Raw genomic sequence first — 21,126 nt, forward strand, 5'->3', positions numbered from 1 at the left:
GTTGGAAGTTCCTGCAGTTTTCACTGTAAAACCGAGTTGGAGCTAGTACCTCTTCAAATATATGTATGGAGAGTTGTTTGCAACTGAAAAAAATCTTTGTGTTCCCAACAAGCTAGGTGAAGTACGGCTTTCACACACACTTATCTCTCAGAAATGAACATGTGGGGAGTCTTTTTTTCATCTAGCACAATGGGAACGGGTTGCAGGAGAAATTTTAACTCTGCTTTCCCAGTTTGTTTCCTATTGCCGGTTTGAAGTTATTGCAGTTTTCACAGGAAAACCGAGTTGGAGCTAGTACCTCCCCATATATATGTATGGAGAGGTGTTTGCCACTGAAAAGAAACTTTGTGTTCCCAACATGCTAGGTGAAGGACGGCTTTCACACACACTTATCTCTCAGAACTGAGCATGTGGAGAGACGTTCATTGATGTAGCACAAAAGTAATGGGTTGCAGGAGAATCTTTTACTCTGTTTTCTCAGTTTCCTAGTGCCAATTGGAAGTTCCTGCAGTTTTCACTGTAAAACCGAGATGGAGCTAGTACCTCCCCATATATATTTATTGAATGGAGTTTGCAACTGAAAATAAACTTTGTGTTCCCATCAACCTAGGTGAAGTACGGCTTTCACACACATTTTTCTCTCAGATCTAAGCATGTGGAGAGACGTTCTTTCATCTAGCACAAAGGGAACAGGTTTCAGGATAAACTTTACTCTGGTTTCTCAGTCTGTTTCCAAGTGCCGGTTTGATGATCCGGCAGTTTTCACTGTAAAACCGACTTGGAGCTAGAACCTCCCCATATATATGTATGGAGAGGTGTTTGCAACTGAAAAGAATCTTTGTGTTCCCAACAAGCTAGGTGAAGGACGGCTTTCACACACCCTTATCTCTCAGAAATGAGCATGTGGAGAGACTTTCGTTCATTTAGCACAAAGGGAACGGTTTGCAGGTGTCACTTTTACTCTGTTTTCTCAGTTTGATTCCTAGTGCCGTTTTGAATTTCCTGCAGTTTTCACTGGAAAAGAAAGTTGGAGCTAGTACCTCCTCATATATATTTATTGAGAGGTGTTTGCAATTGAAAATAAACTTTGTGTTCCCAACAAGCTAGGTGAAGGACGGCTTTCACACACACTTGTCTCTCAGAACTGAGCATGTGGAGAGACGTTCGTTCATCTAGCACAAAATAACGGGTTACATGAGGAACTTTTAGTCTGGTTTCTCAGTATGCTTCCTATTGCCGGTTTGATGTTCCTGCAGTTTTCACTGTAAAACCGAGTTGGAGCTAGTACCTCCCCATATATATGTATGGAGTGGAGTTTGCAACTGAAAAGAACATTGTGTTCCCAACAAGCTAGGTGAAGGATGTCTTTCATACACACTTATCTCTCAGAACTTAGCATGGGGAGAGACGTTCTTTCATCTGGCACAAAGGGAACAGTTTGCAGTTGTAACTTTTACTCTGGTATCTCAGTCTGTTTCCTAGTGCCGGTTTGAAGTTCCTGTATTTTTCACTGTAAAACCGAGTTGGAGCTAGTACCTCCCCATATATATGTTTGGAGTGGATATTACACCTGAAAAAAACTTTGTGTTCCCAAGATGCTAGTTCAAGGACGGCTTTCACACACACTTATCTGTCAGAACTGAGCATGTGGAGAGACGTTCTTTCATTTAGCACAAGGTAACAGGTTGCAGGGGAAACTTTTACTCTGGTTTCTCAGTTTGTTTCCTAGTCCCTGTTTCAAGATCCTGCTGTTTTCACTGTGAAATCGAGTTGGAGCTTGAAACTCCCCATATATATGTATGGAGGTTAGTTTGCAACTGAGTAGGAACTTGGTGTTCCCAACAATCTAAGTGAAGGGCGGCATTCATACACACTTATCTCTCTAGAAATGAGCATGTGGAGAGACGTTCTTTCATCTAGCACAAACGGAACGTTTTGGAGGAGAAACTTTTACTCTGGTTTCTCAGTCTGTTTCCTAGTGCCGGTTTGAATTTCCTGCAGATTTCACTGTAAAACCGAGGGGGGTCTTGTACATCCCCATATATATGTATGGATTGTCGATTGCAACTTAAAGGAAACTATGTTTTCCCTGCAAGCTAGTTGAAGGTCGGATTTTACAGACACTTATCTCTAAAAACTGGGAATGTGGAGAGAAGTTCTTTCATCCAGCAAAAATGAACGGTTTGCCGGGAAAATTTTTACTCTTGTTTCTCCGTCTGTTTAATAGTGCCGGTTTGATATTCCTGCAGTTTTCACTGTAAAACCGGGTTGCAGGTAGTTGTTCCCCATATATATGTATCGATGGTAGTTTGCATCTGAAAAGATTGTTTGTGTTCCCAACAAGCTAGTGTAAGGACGGGTTTCACACAAAGTTATCTCTTGGAACTGAGCATGTGAAGAGACGTTCGTTCATTAGCACAAATGGAATAAGTTGCAGGAGAAAATATTATTCAGAATTCTCAGACTGTTTCTTAATGCCGGTTTGATGTTCCTGCAGTTTTCACTGTAAAACCGATTTGGAGCTAGTACCTCCCCATATATATGTATGGAGTGGAGTTTGCAACTGAAAAGAATCTTTGTGTTACCAACAAGCTAGTTGAAGGACGGCTTTCACACACAATTATCTCTCAGAACTGAGCATGTGGAGAGACGTTCTTTCATCTAGCACAAAGGGAATGGGTTGCAGGAGAAACATTTACTCTGGTTTCTCAGTCTATTTCCTAGTGCCGGTTTGAAGTTCCTGCAGTATTCACTGTAAAACCGAGATGGAGCTAGTACCTCCCCATATATATGTATGGAGTGGAATTTGCAACTGAAAAGAATCTTTGTGTTCCCAACAAGCTAGTTGAAAGACGGCTTTCACACACAATTATCTCTCAGAACTGAGCATGTGGAGAGACGTTCGTTCATCTAGCACAAATGGAACGGTTTGCTGTAGAAACATATACTCTGGTTTCTCAGTATGTTTCCTAGTGCCGGTTTGAAGTTATTGCAGTTTTCACAGTAAAACAGTTTTGGAGCTAGTACCTCCCCATATATATGTATGGAGTGGTTTTTGCAACTGAAAAGAAACTTTGTGTTCCCAACAAGCTATTTGAAGGACGGCTTTCACACACACTTATCTCTCAGAACTGAGCATGTGGAGAGACGTTCATTCATCTAGCAAAAAGGGAACGGGTTGCAGGAGAAAATTTACTCTGGTTTTTCATTCTGTTTCCTAGTGTCGTTTGGAAGTTCCTGCAGTTTTCACTGTAAAACCGAGTTGGAGCTAGTACCTCTTCAAATATATGTATGGAGAGTTGTTTGCAACTGAAAAAAATCTTTGTGTTCCCAACAAGCTATTTGAAGGACGGCTTTCACACACACTTATCTCTCAGAACTGAACATGTGGGGAGTCTTTTTTTCATCTAACACAATGGGAACGGGTTGCAGGAGAAACTTTTACTCAGGTTTCCCAGTCTGTTTCCTATTGCCGGTTTGAAGTTATTGCAGTTTTCACAGGAAAACCGAGTTGGAGCTAGTACCTCCCCATATATATGTATGGAGAGGTGTTTGCCACTGAAAAGAAACTTTGTGTTCCCAACATGCTAGGTGAAGGACGGCTTTCACACACACTTATCTCTCAGAACTGAGCATGTGGAGAGACGTTCATTGATGTAGCACAAAAGTAATGGGTTGCAGGAGAATCTTTTACTCTGGTTTCTCAGTTTCCTAGTGCCAATTGGAAGTTCCTGCATTTTTCACTGTAAAACCGAGATGGAGCTAGTACCTCCCCATATATATTTATTGAATGGAGTTTGCAACTGAAAATTAATTTTGTGTTCCCATCAAGCTAGGTGAAGTACGGCTTTCACACACACTTTTCTCTCAGATCTAAGCATGTGGAGAGACGTTCTTTCATCTAGCACAAAGGGAACAGGTTTCAGGATAAACTTTACTCTGGTTTCTCAGTCTGTTTCCAAGTGCCGGTTTGATGATCCGGCAGTTTTCACTGTAAAACCGAGTTGGAGCTAGTACCTCCACATATATATGTATGGAGAGGTGTTTGCAACTGAAAAGAATCTTTGTGTTCCCAACAAGCTAGGTGAAGGACGGCTTTCACACACCCTTATCTCTCAGAAATGAGCATGTGGAGAGACTTTCGTTCATTTAGCACAAAGGGAACGGTTTGCAGGTGTCACTTTTACTCTGTTTTCTCAGTTTGATTCCTAGTGCCGTTTTGAATTTCCTGCAGTTTTCACTGGAAAAGAAAGTTGGAGCTAGTACCTCCCCAAATATATGTATGGAGTGGAGTTTGTAATTGAAAAGAAACTTTGTGTTCCCAACAATATATGTGAAGGACGGCTTTCACACACACTTTTCTCTCAGAACTGTGCATGTGGAGAGACGTTCATTCATATAGCACAAAAGTAACGGGTTGCAGGAGAAACTTTTAATCTGGTTTCTCAGTCTGTTTCCTAGTGTCGGTTGGAAGTTCCTGCAGTTTTCACTGTAAAACCGAGTTGGAGCTTGTACCTCCTCATATATATTTATGGAGAGGCGTTTGCAATTGAACAGAAACTTTGTGTTCCCAAGAAGCTAGGTGAAGAACGGCTTTCACACACACTTTTCTCTCAGAACTGAGCATGTGGAGAGACGTTCGTTCATCTAGCACAAAATAACGGGTTGCATGAGGAACTTTTATTCTGGTTTCTCAGTATGCTTCCTATTGCCGGTTTGACGTTCCTGCAGTTTTCACTGTAAAACCGAGTTGGAGCTAGTACCTCCCCATATATATGTATGGAGTGGAGTTTGCAACTGAAAAGAACATTGTGTTCCCAACAAGCTAGGTGAAGGACGTCTTTCACACACACTTATCTCTCAGAACTTAGCATGGGGAGAGACGTTCGTTCATCTAGCACAAAGGGAACTTTTTGCAGTGGAAAATTTACTCTGGTTTCTCAGTCTGTTTCCAAGTGCCGATTTGAAGATCCTGCAGATTTCATTGTAAAACTCTGTTGGAGCTCTATCTCCCCTTATATATGTATGGATTGTAGTTTGCAAATGAAAAGAAACTTTGTGTTCCCAACATGCAAATTGAAGGACGGCTTTCACACACATTTATCTCTCAGAACTGAGCATGTGGAGAGACTTTCTTTCATCTGGCACTAAGGGAACAGTTTGCAGTTGTAACTTTTACTCTGGTATCTCAGTCTGTTTCCTAGTGCCGGTTTGAAGTTCCTGCAGTTTTCACTGTAAAACCGTGTTGGAGCTATTACCTCCCCATATACATGTATGGATTGTAGATTGCATCTGTAAAGAAACTTTGGTTCCCAACCAGCTAGGTGAAGACGGCTTTCACACACACTTGTCTCTCAGAACTGAGCATGGGGAGAGACGTTCGTTCATCTAGCACAAAACGAACGGTTGGTAGGTGATACTTTTACTCTGGTTTCTCAGTCTCTTTCCTAGCGCCGGTTTGAAATTCCAGCAGTTTTCACTCTAAAATCGATTTGGAGCTGTTACCTCCCCTTATATATTTATGGAGTGCTCTTTGATTCTGAAAAGAATCTTTGTGTTCCCAACAAGCAAGGTGAAGGACGGCTTTCACACACACTTATCTCTCAGAACTGAGCTTGTGGGGAGACGTTCGTTCATCTAGCACAAAAGAACAGTTTTCAGGAGAAACTTTTACTCTGGTTTCTCAGTCTGTTTCCTAGTGCCGGTTTGAAGTTCCTGTAGTTTTCACTGTAAAACCGAGTTGGAGCTAGTACCTCCCCATATATATGTTTGGAGTGGATTTTACACCTGAAAAGAAACTTTGTGTTCCCAAGATGCTAGTTCAAGGACGGCTTTCACACACACTTATCTGTCAGAACTGAGCATGTGGAGAGACGTTCTTTCATTTAGCACAAGGTAACAGGTTGCAGGGGAAACTTTTACTCTGGTTTCTCAGTTTGTTTCCTAGTCCCTGTTTCAAGATCCTGCTGTTTTCACTGTGAAAGCGAGTTGGAGCTTGAAACTCCCCATATATATGTATGGAGGTTAGTTTGCAACTGAGTAGGAACTTGGTGTTCCCAACAATCTAAGTGAAGGACGGCATTCATACACACTTATCTCTCTAGAAATGAGCATGTGGAGAGACTTTCTTTCATCTAGCACAAACGGAACGTTTTGGAGGAGAAACTTTTACTCTGGTTTCTCAGTCTGTTTCCTAGTGCCGGTTTGAATTTCCTGCAGTTTTCACTGTAAAATCGGGTTGGAACTTGTACCTCCCTATATATATGTATGGAGTGGTGTTTGCTTCTGAAAAGAAGGTTTGTGTTCCCAACATGCTAGGTGAAGGACGGCTTTCACACACACTTATCTCTAAGAACTTTGCATGTGGATAGACTTTCTTTCATATTTCATCATGTTGTGGGACGTTCTTTTATCCATTTAATAGGTAGAGTGTATTTTAATAACTCCTTCTCTGATTTCTCTGTAAGGATTCAACTGTCGGTTTTCATGTAAATCTTGTTTGCTCTTTAAAATGCTTTTGCAGTATTGCTTGCCCTGGGATATATAATTAATGTATTTTCTGTAGACCAGTAACTCTGGTTTTACAAAAATTTATGTGATGGACTTCTCCAACACACATACTGATGCGGGAATTCACCATGTTCTGAGGCGTTCTATCATCCAGTATTAAAGTTAAGTGACATACAGAAACACTTACTCTGTTTTCTCTGTTTGTTTCTCAAAGCCATTTTCCATGAAAAGTTTTTTGCACTGGAAAACCGATTTGGTTCTAATACATACCCATATATATGAAAGCAGTGTAGTTTCCCCTGGCCATAAACTCTGGTTTCCCAACAAGCCAGTGGAAACGTGGCTTCCATACGCATACAGACCTAAAAATTTAGCATGTATAGAGGCATTGTGTCATCCAGCATAAAATACAAGGGGAGTTCTAGAGAGACATTCTCTGATTTCTCAGAATGTTTCCTGATGCCGGTTTCAAAGTTAAAGCCGTTTCCTGTGGATAACAATTTTGGAGATTTTGCCTCCCTTTACATATATAATTACTGTAGATTCTCTAAGACAGAAGCTCTGTGTACCCAAAAATCTAGTTTTACAACAGCTTCCACACAGATTGAGATGTCAGAAGTGATCATGTTGAGAGGCTTTGTTACATCGTTCATAAAAGGTAGAGTGACATGTAGAAACACTTACTCTCTTTTCTCAGCATGATTCTTAAAGCTGGTCTCTAGTAAAATCGGTTTGCAATGGAAAAGCGCGCTGGAGTTTTTGCCTCCCCTTTGATATGTAACTAGCCTGTTTCCCCGTGGCCAGAAACTCTGGGTTTCCAAAAACCTAAGTGAAGGAGGCTGCAACACATATTCCGTTCCCAAAATGGTACATGTGGGGACGCATTCCTTTATGTAACGTAAACAGCAAGGTTAAACCTCAGGCACTTACCATGATTTCTCAGCATGATTTCTAGAGTAGGTTTAAAGCTAAAAGCATTTTTCGCTCAAAAACCTTATTAGAGCTTGTTCCTTCTCTTATATTTATAGGTCGGGCAGTGCCCCTAACACCAAAATTCTGTGTTCCAACAGGGTTGATGAAGGATGATTTGCAAACACATTCGGTTTTCTCTCCTCCTCACTCTTCTGCTAAGGGAACCATGCAGGTTGTCTATTCTGGAAGCCAAGGAAAGTTTTATCATTTAGGATCAGCCTCGGAGAAAACTGAGATCTGCTTCTGCTTCTGCTTCTTTTCCCTGCTAGATTTCCTCTTGATGCATTTCCAGATCCTCACGAGTGAGTTCCTGTAACCAAGAAATTATTTCAAAGAAAATGAGCAGGTTTCCTTAAGGCCACTACTTCTTTTATATTCTTGCTTTTCAATACCTCATTTCCATCTCTTAATCTCCAGGTATCTTATTTCTATGTTCTTTGGTTGGGGCTGAAGTCTAATCAGCAATAGTGTAGAAATTATTGCTTGATATTACTGATCTACTTTCTTTCCATGGATATTTGAATTATCATTGGATTTTAGGGAAGATACTTTCTTTAAAAAAATTCTGGTAAGTATCTTGTGGGTGATTCTGATTCTCTTTGTCTAGAATTATAATGCTTAATTTCTGAATAAGTGATGCTTTCATAGAGCTCAAAATTCCAAAGGTTTGAGCGCCACCACTGTCCCGAAGCCTTTCAAACTTTTCCTTGGGGGCACTCAGAACTGCGTGTGTCTCTGTGTGTGTGTGTGTGTGTGTGTCCTTCTGGACTTAGTTTAGCCTGAAATGAGCAAAAGGAAGTACCCCTCTTTTTACACAAACAGCAGACGACTTTCACAAATTTATAACTTTTAAAAATATATGAACTGTAATGTTGTAGAATTTTACAAGAGGCAGTGACCTTCAGAGCTGTCAATAATGGAGGCAGAACAGTTGGAAGTACAGCAGGTTCTCGTGCTCAGTGGCTGAAGTCACAGAACATCCACGGCCACCTCTGGTTAATCTTTTACAGTGGGTGCTGTCTGCAGGCATTCAGGGCTGTGCCCCCCTCCCCACCAAATATATATATTAGGAAAACTGTGGAGCCTCAGTATGAGAAACAATAAAGTATTAGAAGGGGAAATTGAGTATATTGTTTTAAAAAAAATTAGCATCCAGGTAGTTTAATTTCAGCTCCTAATACACTGATGTGATGACATTGACAAGGATGTGTAAACACCTGTAAGATCAAGGGACAGGACCGGAGACTCTGAAGCAGCAATCACCACACACAACCTTCACTGCTGTCCTTGACAACCTTATTGAATTACTTGATTTAAAATAGACTATAGATGTTAAACATCATCATTTTGAGAAAGCAGATCTTTTGAAATCTTATATATTAATGTAACTGAATTGGATAAAGAAATGCTAAATGTGTAATAAAGTATCCAAAGAAGTAACGATTACTGTAAACACCACAAATTGAAGAGGACCACAGCATAATGTGCATATATAGTTTAATGATCTGGAAGAATCACTCACCATTGTATTCAAGACATCTAAAGATGATGTTAAATGTGGTTGTCCTTGGATAGATTTTTGTGAATGTTAGAATGAAATCAGGGTCAAGCACACAAGTTTAGTTTAAAAGCAAAAGGTGAAACAGACTTCTTTTCAAAAAGCTGTTGTGTCTGGTTAGAAATCATCGAACCCATGGGTCAAGGGAAGGAAAAAAAACCTAGTGACCACGTGACTGTTTCAGGAGCTGGTAGTAATATGAAAGTTGACAATAGTGTAAATTAGATATGATATTGATGTCCAACTGACCCAATGATTTTTAGTCCATGTGTAAAAAATATATCAAGGAATAAATACTGATTTATGTGTTCTCAGCTCTGTTGCCTCCCTTCAAGCCTGCATTCTGGTTGGGAAAATAAGAACTTCTACTGCAGGGAGGAGGATTTTCAAAAAAGGAGTGTCCCCCAACCGAGAAAATAAAGAAAAAGTAGACGACCACTGTACAGACACAGGGAGATCTGTTGAGCCAAATGACACTTGCTTTACTGTCAATTAGTAGGAGGCACAGTTTTTGATGAGTTGGGTAACGTATTGCTGCCTTTCTCAAGGTATTGCCCATGGCTCTTGAGAAGCGATGAAGTGGGGTCAAGGAATTAGCCTCCGAATGCCCTTTGCCATGGATGTTGTCTCTATTTTCCACTTTTAAGCTTTAGCTTAGACAAGTTGCCGTGTCTTGCCAAGTGAGCTACAGACAGTAAGTACATCTTGAAACACACGGCCCTTTCCTCCTCACTGCAGCAGAGAACCTCAGCATTGGAGCATTCTGAGATGTCATTGGTGGTCATTTTTCATGTTAGGAATCAGTAAGGATGCTATGTCCACATGGATGAGGAGGGTAAGGTTTCAGTCTCTAAAGTGTAATGATGGGTTTACCTTTTCACTTAAAGAGTCTCACATCAACAAATGCGGGTCTGTTCTGGACCAAGAAGAAACAAGTGTTTCAAAAATAACAGCTTGAAAGGTCAGTGGGACATGCCAGGCATCTTCTTCATGTCTTCAAGTTCGTGTATCAAACATGGGTTTCCTATCCTGAGTGATACTGACAATTTGTCATGCTCTGTGCCTCATGTATACCAAAGGCTTTCCTAGATAAAATGTCTAGAAATGGTATCATTCTTGATATCTGTTAAACAGGGGAAGATGAAGGAATTAAATTTAGTCCCTAATGTGCATTGATTTTTTTAAAGACATCAATTTTATAGAAACTTTTGAAGAATTAAAGTGACAGAAAATTGCAAAGCACCTTCTCCTTCTGGTAGAAAACTATTCTGTTTTCGTTTTTTGAAGAATGTGACATAGAATCAGTACTAATATTGTTTGTATTGTACTTAGTGTTTACAGAGTGATTCACAGATATTCTCCTATTTCATCTATGCAATGACCTCTGGAAGATAAGATTTCCTAGTTATGCTTTTTAATGTCTGTTTCCTAACTCTGTCTAAAAGCAGATTGATTGAGCTCCATTTGCTCAATTTAGAAGGCTGGACTGATTAATTGTGTCAGAACATTCCAGGAGGCAGAGGAAAGGAAGAGACAGGGGTTCTACACGATGGAAGCTGCTCCTGAAATGATTTGACCAGCAGCCTTATCCATTTTTCCCAAGGCTGGAAAGAAAAGACAACCCAAGGCAAGGAAAACAGGGAGCCCATGAGACTCCAACCTTGGCACGTAGAGTCACGGCTGTCCTCCTGTGCCTTGGAGAAGAGGAGGCTTTGTGTCTCTGTTCTATAATCTCTGTTTTGCTTTTTCTCCACAGTGTCTTGTTTTACTAGCATATGCTGAAACTTGATTTACATTTCATAGCATTAAAACAAAAATCAGGAACTCTTTATCATTTATTAACTATTTGGTAAATAGTTTTTGGTGAATATTTAACTTTATTATTAGGACTTACCGTGGCAATGTACAACACCTACTTCCCCAGATAACAGCAGTAGCTTACACATGCTAAACTTGTATTTCCCTCTTACATAAAGAAGTCAAGCAATCGGTACCACAGGGCTGGTTTGCATGAAGGTCCCAGGGTCAGAGAACCAGATGCCTCTTATTTTCAGCCCGTCAACTTGATGGCCCAAAGTGTCTGCCTGAGGGTCAAAAATCAGGCCCACATTCCAGGCAGCAGAAAGGAGGGAAGAAAGGTGCTTCAGTTCCCTTTTGGGTTGGTTCTGTAAAGTCCCAGGTAGCTTTCCTGCTTTTATCTTGCTTTAGACAGAGGGCTGAGAGACAGCTTGCTATGAGGTAAGCTCAGCTCAGGACCAGCCTTCTCCCTCGAGGGGAGGGGAGGGAGGGGGCGGGGAGGCACTGTTCATCCTGCACATGGTGTAAGACACCATGATGAGACACCGGGGGCCTCCGCAGTCCGCCCATTGCTTTGGGCTGCACTGAGCGGTTGGTAACGGTTGAGATTTTCCCGAAGTGCGTGTATGCTAGAACAATTGCTCGGTTCATTTAAACTAGTGGCTACCAGAGCACGTTGGAGAACTCATTTGTTCTCACCTTCTAGCCAGTGACTCTCCCGCCATGTTTCTGTCCTACTGATCATTTCCACCTTATTTTCCAAGACTCCCGGAGGAAATGTAAGCAGCCTGATGCTCAAATGCTTTTCTGTGTGATTTCCCCCTTGTTCTTTGAAGGAAAAACAAATTGCCTAGAGAACAGTGGACGAAATGACAACCCCCCATATCTTTAAGGGTCTGAGATTTGGTGTTAGGAAATAGAAGAAATTTCCAGAAACACCCTTAAGAAACATTATTCCTTTCAAATGTGATTTGGAACAACAAAGGACAATATATTTTATAGCACAGCTTTTAAGACAAATGAATTGGCAGTAAGTTCGCATAATGAAACTTCCAACATCTTTATATTTCTCCTGGAATTTCCATGGTTCTTGGTGTAAATTTTTAATAATTAATACCAGCTTTCTATTCTTTCTCTTCCTGTAGTTGTAGGGTTAACTTGAATATAGCTTGTTGTGTCACTGAGAAAGCCTCCTGGTCAGCCTTCTAGTTAAACAGCTTGTGTGAGTTTCGGTGGCAGGTGTGCTAAATAGTAGTTTTCAGGCACTTGAGGGATGCCCATCACACCAGCACTGCGGGAGCCTATTTCTCACCCACGACCAGGTGAGACCCTCCTTTCCTCCGCTGCCTCGCCCAGGCCCCCGCATTCTGCTTCTTTCTCACGACCCATTTTCATCAGGTTCAGCCCTGCACAAGCAGAGCAAGTCTTGGTTTCTCAAAGACCAGGAAATTAGTTCAAGGTTTTCTGTTAAAGGACAGTGTATAAAATCAGGCAAATTGATGTCTTTTGAGGCCTCAGGATCTCTGCATTTAAAACAAGAACTTGAGTTACAATACTATTCTCTTCCACTTTTGAAATTCTAAAGCTCCACACAATAGCTTTTTTAATTGCTAAAATTTTTTTCTAGACTATATTTTTCGAAGATTCACAAATATCTGTTAATTTATATTTAAATATGTTATATTTAAGAAATGGAATAATTATTTACATTTAAATAGGAATTTAAGTCAAGAAATATTTGATACTGAATGTTTACTCTGAGTTCAAGTATGTAAGCTTAATTTTTGTGGTACTGTCGATAAACCACAAAACGTGAGAGTTGTTGGTTAAAGTTTATCTGGGGCAAAATTAGGACCAGAGCCCAGGTGACAGCATCTCAGAGAGCTCGGAGGAACTGCTCTGAAGAGGAGGGGGAGTTCAGAATTATATAAGATTTCAGTGAAGGGGGACGTGCGGTCCAATACAAGTTTAGGCAGAGGCTGCTGCTAGTCAAGAAGCAGGTGTCTCTGTTAATGATTTTAGTGCTTTTCTAGATAGGAGGGGATGCAAGAATTTGGGTGCATAAAATTTCCTGAAAATGTCTAACTATCTGAAGACTCTTCTGCCCATTTTCCCAGAGCACAGAGCGCCCCATTCCTGATTTCCACACTTAACTACTTTCAGAGGGTGTTGAAAGTCAGCAGCTGCAGTGGCTCATGACTTAACCAAATCAGAGGCAGATGACAAGTGCCAATTTTTAGTTGACAATATGTATATATTGTAGGAAAAAATGTTACTTTCCAACCCTACCCGTGTTCTAGTTTTAGTTAGAGATCAACGGATAACTGTGTTCGATGACTTAGGTCAGACGAGGGGGCGACGGGGTCGTCTCATGAGCCGGCCAGTGCTCTATGTCAGCCTCCTTGATCACATTCAATTTTCTTTCTCTTCAAACAGTATGCTTCTGATTTTGTGAAGTTTTGAGCCTGTCCTGAGCACATGGGGTCTGGAGGTGGCCCTGTTCCTGTGGTCTTTGTTTATTCTGTGAATTATGGTGTGAATCTTTATGTGCCCAAGCTTCATCATAATTTCAAACTTAAAGGATTTAAATATGGGAGATGGATGCCAAGTTCTGGGAATAGATTTTCAGGATAACAGCCAGGATTGGTAAAAAGTAGGGAGAATGGATACGGCCTTCAGAAAAGAAATGCTATTTTACAATTTCTTGTAGACAAATTAAAGTGCTTGTTGGGATTCTATCAGGAATGTTTAATTGGGAGACTTGCCTCACATTTTCATGAAACAAAATAATTTTATTATTTGTTTAGTGCCTACTGTCTGGCAATGAAGTAGCCCCTTTGCATACAGTTTTATCATTTAATCTCTACAAAGAGTCCCAGGAGAACACATGTGTCACCGGTGAGGGAACCAAGATCATCCAGGGTATGTGGCTGGAAGGCAGATGGGCTGGAGGGCTTACCCTCCTTCAGGCTGAGACAGAGACACCAAGGTTTATTGACAAGCATGTTGCAGAATGGCTTACTTAATACTTTGCTTCCTTGATGAAGTGGATCTCTTGAAATTGTTTATGTCTGGCTTATATTCCCCTCTCTCCTCTGCCTCAGGACTTCTCGTAATTAGAATGAATTAAGCCTGAGCTGATTCAGGAAAATCAGAAAATATAAAATTAGCTCACACAAATGTCTGATTAGTCCTTGTAATTCAGTAATTCCTAAAACTCCTAGAAATGCAAAGAAGGTGTGTTACCTCGGGGACTGAGTGTATTTGAAGAGTGAGAAATTTAGTGTGATCTGGTAAAGGCACAGGCTCTATAGACAAAGATCCGGGTTTGGATCCTGGCTCCACCAAGTACTGGAAACATGACCACACATAGCCTCAGTTTCTTCATGTGTTAAATGGGCCGATGGAGCTCACCTCTAAGCAGTCAGGTCAAAATAAGATGGTACGAGTGACTCTCAGGCAGAATGCTTGGCAAAGTGCTAGTTGCTCTTGCTGCTTTATAATGTCTTCTTAGGTAATTCCGTTGTCCATTGGCTTGCAAATATCTCCTCATTTGATTTAAGAAATATAGCATGCCTTAAGAATTTTAAAATAAAGATTGAAGATTTACTGGTTAATGCTGGGTGTATTTTTATAGGTCATTTATTAAAAACAAGTAGTTCTCTAAACAGAATTTATTCAGTGTGCCTAGAATATGATTCAGTTAAAAATGATTTTCCTTTAAATTCTTTTCAGAAATTTTCTGTGTTATTTTTATCGAATAGTAGTTGAAGTTTTCTGAGGAGGGGTTACATTTTGAAAAGATTATTCTAGTAACAATTGATATATTAAATAAATGATTCATATCCCTGGACAGCATAAAGCCCTGTTTTTTTTTTAAATATATATAATTTTGGGGCTTAGTTCTATGTCATTTTATTGGGCAGAAGTATTTCCCATTTCCATTTTACAGGCAGAGAAGATGAGTCATACGATACTCATTATACAAGAGCAGCAGAGGCTGATTAATTTGGGCAGAGGAGGAAAAGTGTGTGGAGAAAAAATCCTTATTCTCAAACTGGACACATTCTGCAGTGCTGTGCAGCTGGAACGGTTTTGAATTTGCTTCTGGGTTGTCCTAGGTTTCGGCCCATGTGCCTGGAAAGGTCACTCGGGCAAACATGCTAATTTAAGAAGTTTGTCATTCTAAATGCTCTTAAGAGGATTAAACAAAGTCCACAGCAAATAAATGAACATGTTTGGAAGGTTTTCCACCCTCATGTAATTTCCAGAAAACAGACATGATTCACTTGCTAAACCAAACACACAGGTATATTAATGAGCCTGGTTCACATGACTGGACAGCACGGAGGGAGCCTCATCTATTGGCGTGGGTTCTGCTGCAGGAACCGCACCTGAAGGTTTAATTAGAATTTATTTCCAGCGAGTGCTGCTCCAGCCTTTTTCTCCCCAATGTAAGAAAGCGCCCTCCTTGCCTGGCCATTAGTCTGCAGAGCCCCGCGGCTCACACACTCCCCTGCTCATCAGGATGCTGATGGAGCCAGCTTGCTTAGACACACTTAGCTACACTCGCAGCGGGGATCATCAGTCTCTTCTGTGTGTTCACCTCCACATGCAGGGGAGAAAATCGAGTTTTGCTGGCGACAAACGCTAATTGACCACCAGTTGTTTCAGAGGGACTGTGATGTTGAAAACTGGAGTCCCTTTCATTTTTATATGTTGGATGCAGACAAACTGCACGGCGACACCCCCACTGTAACTACACCTACCAGGGAGGGGGTCGGAATTTGGATCTGCACGTATTCAGATCCTGGCACTGGTCAGCTTACAGTGTTCTCGCTGGGTTTGGGAGACTGTTTCCATAGTGATTTATTTGGTTTCCAATAAATTTGCACAGCCGTCTCCTTCAGTCGAGTTCTGATGAGTTCAGTTGGGAGGGGCATGTGAAATTGGGGCAGGCAGAGAGGTGCAATGAAGACTAGACACCATCTGGTTACCTCTCATTTTTTATGGGCCCCAAAATGCTTGTCTTGTTTTCTTTTCTCCTCCATCTACCCCTTCAGGTCAGGGAGTCGTCTTCAAGAATTTCATCCTAAAATGTAAAGTAATGAAGAAGGCAGTGTGTCTCTTTGGTTGATTTCATTTGACTTGGGTTCATTGTTAAAGATTTTCCAGTGAGGAGTTTGTGAGTTTTTAAAAGCTGGAAGTGCAGCACAACCAAGGAGAGAAAGTCAGAGAAACGAGTCAGCGGCCCCTGTGAGGTCTGCAGGACGAAGGCAGGAGGTGGGGCGGAGGCAGCACCGTGGCCTCCCCTGTAGCCCTGAGGCCAACGTGGGCATGAAAAGCCAGCGTCTCTTGTCGCCATGTGTTCTACCAGGTCTCCAACTAAAGGAATGCGAGGAGATTTGGGGAGGCCTTACCTTTTACCCTCTTGTCAAACATCTTTAATGCTGACTGTATTTATTCAAGATGACACAGAGATCACCTGCAGAGCTTGAGGGAGCGGTGCTTGCTTCCTGACTTGCCCGCCCCAGGCTCACTCATCAGACTCCTGATTCTTGCAGGCACTGCAGTGCCCGTGGGGGGCGCTCTGCTCCTGGGGGGTCTCTGCTCCTGTGGGGGGAGCTCTGCTCCTGGAGGAGCTGGGCACTGGAGTGCTCACATTGGAGCCGGTCGCACAAGCGCTGATCCCTCACCACGTGATGAGCCCTTTGTGTAAGTAGTAGAGGTGGGAAACAGAGTCTTCCTGTGTCTACGGAGTTCTCCAGTAAAGCCAACTTGGAGGAAAGAAAGAAAATGCCTACTGTTCCATGACTGTGTCCTAAGGGTTTAAAGCTCACTGCGGAGAACACGTGAGAACTCATCCAGTAAATACTCTGGGGTCTTGACTCTGACATGTCATGAATTTTGCATTCTCATAATGTTATTTCTCTTAAAATATGTCTAAGCAATCATTTTTGTGTGATGGTTATATGTGCATAAGTGTCCTGAAGAAACTGTTGTGGATGGAAGTGTGGGCATCAGTGGTACCAGAATGGCTGGTGGTCCTGGGGGCTGCCCGAGCTGCACACCATTTGTTACCAGCAGTCTTTCAGGTCGCATCTTATTCCAGAGCTCACCGGGGCTCCCATCTCTCACTATGTGTCTTGAGAGAATATTTGTTCAGAGGGTAGGGGACAGGGTGCTTCCAAGTCTGGGTTCTGGGGTTCCCTGTCTAAAGGTGGCACTGGCACAAATCCTTTATTCATGGGGTAATTAAGCCACACAGTCTCGTGGTTAATTTGGCCTCCCTGTCCTTCTTCATGTTAGGAGATGGAGGGCTTGGGTAAGGCCCCCAAACCTGTTTTTGGTAAGCTATCAGCCCTACCACACAACCTGGGTTGTCCCGTTTCAGTCACATGACTTTGATTTTTGCAGGTAGGTGTGACTCCTGGACAGTGCCTGGGACTTCCAGGTTTCCCCTACAGTAGGAACACTGAAGAAATTTCAACCCGTAAGTTGTGTTTGGGGGCCTCGAGGACAAGTAGGGACCCACAGAAAGATATCTGGATGGGTGGCGATCAGGCCCGAGTCTTGGAAGGACAGAGATTCCATTATTGTTTTAACAGTGAACTTTAGGGAGGAATTCGGGAAGGTCTGATGCAATTGAGGCTAAAAATATTATCTGGCTTTTATTGTTAGCAGTAGTGGTTTTTAAACCTTAGACCCACTCCCTCTTTTTATAAGAAATATTTTGCAACCTTTCTTTTTTGGTGCCCGGAATTGAACATCATGGAAAGTGTAACCTAAGTATAAATATGATAAACAAATAGACAGGTAGATGGAAAAATGGGGTACCTAAATTCTTATATTATGGGGTATTTTATATTTATGCTAATTAATGACCTCTCAGGACAAAAGGCACATACAAAGGGAGTCACTTCTAATAAACTGTTTTTCCAAGCCTTACCTAACTGGGAAACAAGTGGCTTCAGAATGTTAGAGCACCTCCCAGGTCCCCGGGGAAATCTCCTTGTCAGAGTTACACTTGCTGATGGTGTCCTGTGCCAAGTGCAAGCAGATGCGGTTCGGAAGCTGCCCGGGGGCTAACTCTGGGGATTCCTTCTCCGTCGCAGCTGTGAGGGAGCCTTGCCTTTCCTGACCACAACCACAGAGGCGATTTTGAATCTTTGAAAACTGCCATACAAGTATATATCACAACCCCCACAAGATATGTTGAATAAAGTAGAAAACTTTAAGTGCCTCCTTTAGGATAGAAATAGGATATAAAATAAATCATGATTTAAAAAATTCTAGTGCCTGAATAAGTGCTACATTACACTGGCTGCATTATTAGGTTAGACAACTTCATTACTGCTTTCCATACCACATCTTCTAGTTAGATTTTATTTATCTTTTTTTCCCTAAAGAAAAAAATCATATGATGCATTCTTGTGTCAGAGGTGACAAGAAGAGAGCAAGTGTAAAACCGGAAATCGTGATGCTGGTCAGTCTAATATCAGCTCCGTCACTGCACAGATCATCTTAACTCATTTTACTGCAATTTTTGGAATTACCTTCTCACTTGGAAAATCCCCTGTGTCAGTTAGATTTGCTAGTAAAACAATTTTTTTTCTTACTTAGTGCATCAGTGATGTTTTCAAGATGATAAAAAATTTTGCCCATGGCATTTAAACAGTTGCTTCTTCTCGTAATTCATGGTTCACGGTCTTGTATTTGTCACAACTGGAGAACTGTGTTTTCTGTGTGCAAATTCTCATTGCTTTGGTGACGCAGGAACACTTGTCCTTACTGGATGGAGTATGATAGTAGTTGTTTGAATTCTCTCTCTAAATCTGGAGTCCTGTGTTATGATTCCTGTTAACTTAAAAAATATAAATATTGTTATTTACCTAAATAGATAACATCACACCAGTGATGTATATCAAATTGGTCCAACTAGGAATTCCAATATTAAATGAAACAGTAATTTCACAACTCACTATTCCAAAAATTTGGATTGATGGTTCAATTATACCAGGGACATTACCTGTTGTAATTGAATCAATCATTGCTTTCTTCAATAAAAGTTTCCATTCCATCTGCTCTTTTGTTTTATTGTCCTTCTGTGTTTTGTTTGCTTTCTTTCCCAAATATATATGATTTTGGATTTTGTCATTGAAAATCCTTGCTGGTTTTGCTACCTCATGCTGCAGAGAAAGCCTTGTGACTGTTTTATAGTCACTGATTTCATGGTTGTATGAGTGCTTAATGCCACCTTGCAGGGATGTGGAGACCTAATGAAGTGTGTGCATAAAAGGCTTAGTCTACATTGAGTGCAGGGTTAGTGTGAGCAGCTCATGTCATCAGTATCATAGTTAATCCATTACAATCATCCTCTGTTAATCAGTGTTATCATTCTAACGTCTCCAGGAGAGGAAATGTAGTATTCTAAATGCAAATCTTTGCCACTCTTAGTCAATTCAACACCTTTAAAAATTTGCTGTAATAGGACTGTGTGCCTGGTATCCCTACTTTTGCTTCTCCTGACCCAGGATGCAGTCTCCACGGCTGATGATCCATGAGACACTGGAATCTTGGTCCCATGGCTCTGTGTGTTCTGGGACATCTGGGGACTTCAGCACTGTTTTAGGGGCTTTGGGTCCCACCTCTTCATAGCATTGCTGAGATGAGATCTGTGGGTTCACCCTCATTCTTGAGTGTATGGTGCATTTTTTCTAGAACCAACACACGCCACCGTGGCAGCACTGCTTTGACCACGTGCTGGGGCAGCGTGTGCTTGTCAGTTCTTGGGTTTAAATTTTCTGTTCAAATTTCTAAAATGGGGTATATTGACAGATACACTCCATGTAAACAGAAGCTCTGTGGGGTTTTCAGCAACTTCTAAGAGCATAAATATTCCTGAAGCAGCTAATCTTCCTCCCAACAAGTGAGGAGCAAGCCGGCAAGTCCTGGGCGCCTGTGGCGGCCAAGCTGTGCAGCCCAGGCTGCTCACCGAGGAGCAAGGAGAAAATCTTAAAAACCTACTTCCATGCTGTCTTTCACAGAATCTCAGAACTGAATGTTTTAATATTTAAAGAGGGGTGATTAGTTTTTTTTATATATTATTTTATTTTTTCCTTTTTCAGTATTATTAGGTATAATTATTACAGTTCAACTCCTCATACACATTGCATGTAAATACATATATAGAGTATACTGCATTTTTTTAGTTTACATATATGTACTAATTATTGTTTCTAAGAACAGATTAGAGTTTCAGATTTTTAAACTTACATAGTTACCAGAGGAATAAAGCCAACTACAAAAGAATAATAAACAGAATATGGTAATCCAATCACAAAGGACAGTCATATGTGCTTAAGCATATTCAAGAAATCAAAATAACACTTAGTTCATTTGTGGTCTTATTATAATTGCTATTAATTTTAGATTCCTCATAAATGAAGTCATATGGCATTTTTTTTTCTCTTTTCACCCCACTTCACTTAGAATGACAGTCTTCAATTCCATCCATGTTGCTACAAATTGCATCTTTTATGGCTGAGTATTATTCCATTGTAGATATGTATCACCTTGTCTTTATCCAGTCATGTGCTGATGGACATTTGTGTTGTTTCCATGTTCCTTGTTCTATGTCCCTTCTGGCAACAATTACTGATTTTAAATATTTTCCACCTTAAAATCCTTCCTGAAGGAGATGTGGTAAAAGGAATCAAAAACAGTTACAGCACAGGGTTGTGTGTGATGGGCCCTAGGGGCTTGGTAGGAAGGTTGGCAGAAAGGATTTCAGATTCTGATCAAATGATTCCTCCTCTTGTAGCCCTGCTGACCGCCTCTCTCACGGCCTGCCCTACTAGTCTGACCAGTCCATTCTGTGAATCCCACTGTATTGTGCACAAATTTTTTCCAATTGGTGTCATCCCGCAGGGACCTTAGGTGAGGCACCTAAGCTCCTGTGTTGGTTTCTTCCATCAGCCCTTAACTTCCTTGGGAGCCAGGACTGTCTCATTGCCCCAAGGATTCCTAATGCCTAGTGAGATGCCTGATACAGCTGGTACTTAACGAGCACATAAGTCAAATGGAAAAACCTGATCAAAGAAATGGCCCTCATTTTTCAGACATGCCTACTTGAGTACATAGGGTAAAATGACAAGTTTTCTTGAATTTGCTGTCAAATACTTCAACAAAGGACAAGTAAAAGAACAAAGGTCTGAATAAAGGAAATATGGAAATGTTTGTGAATTCCTTAATCTGGGTGATGGGCTTATTGTACTATATTTATTGAT

The sequence above is a fragment of the Camelus dromedarius genome, chromosome 6 (genome assembly GCF_036321535.1).
Source record: "Camelus dromedarius isolate mCamDro1 chromosome 6, mCamDro1.pat, whole genome shotgun sequence".
Taxonomy (NCBI): Eukaryota; Metazoa; Chordata; class Mammalia; order Artiodactyla; family Camelidae; genus Camelus; species Camelus dromedarius.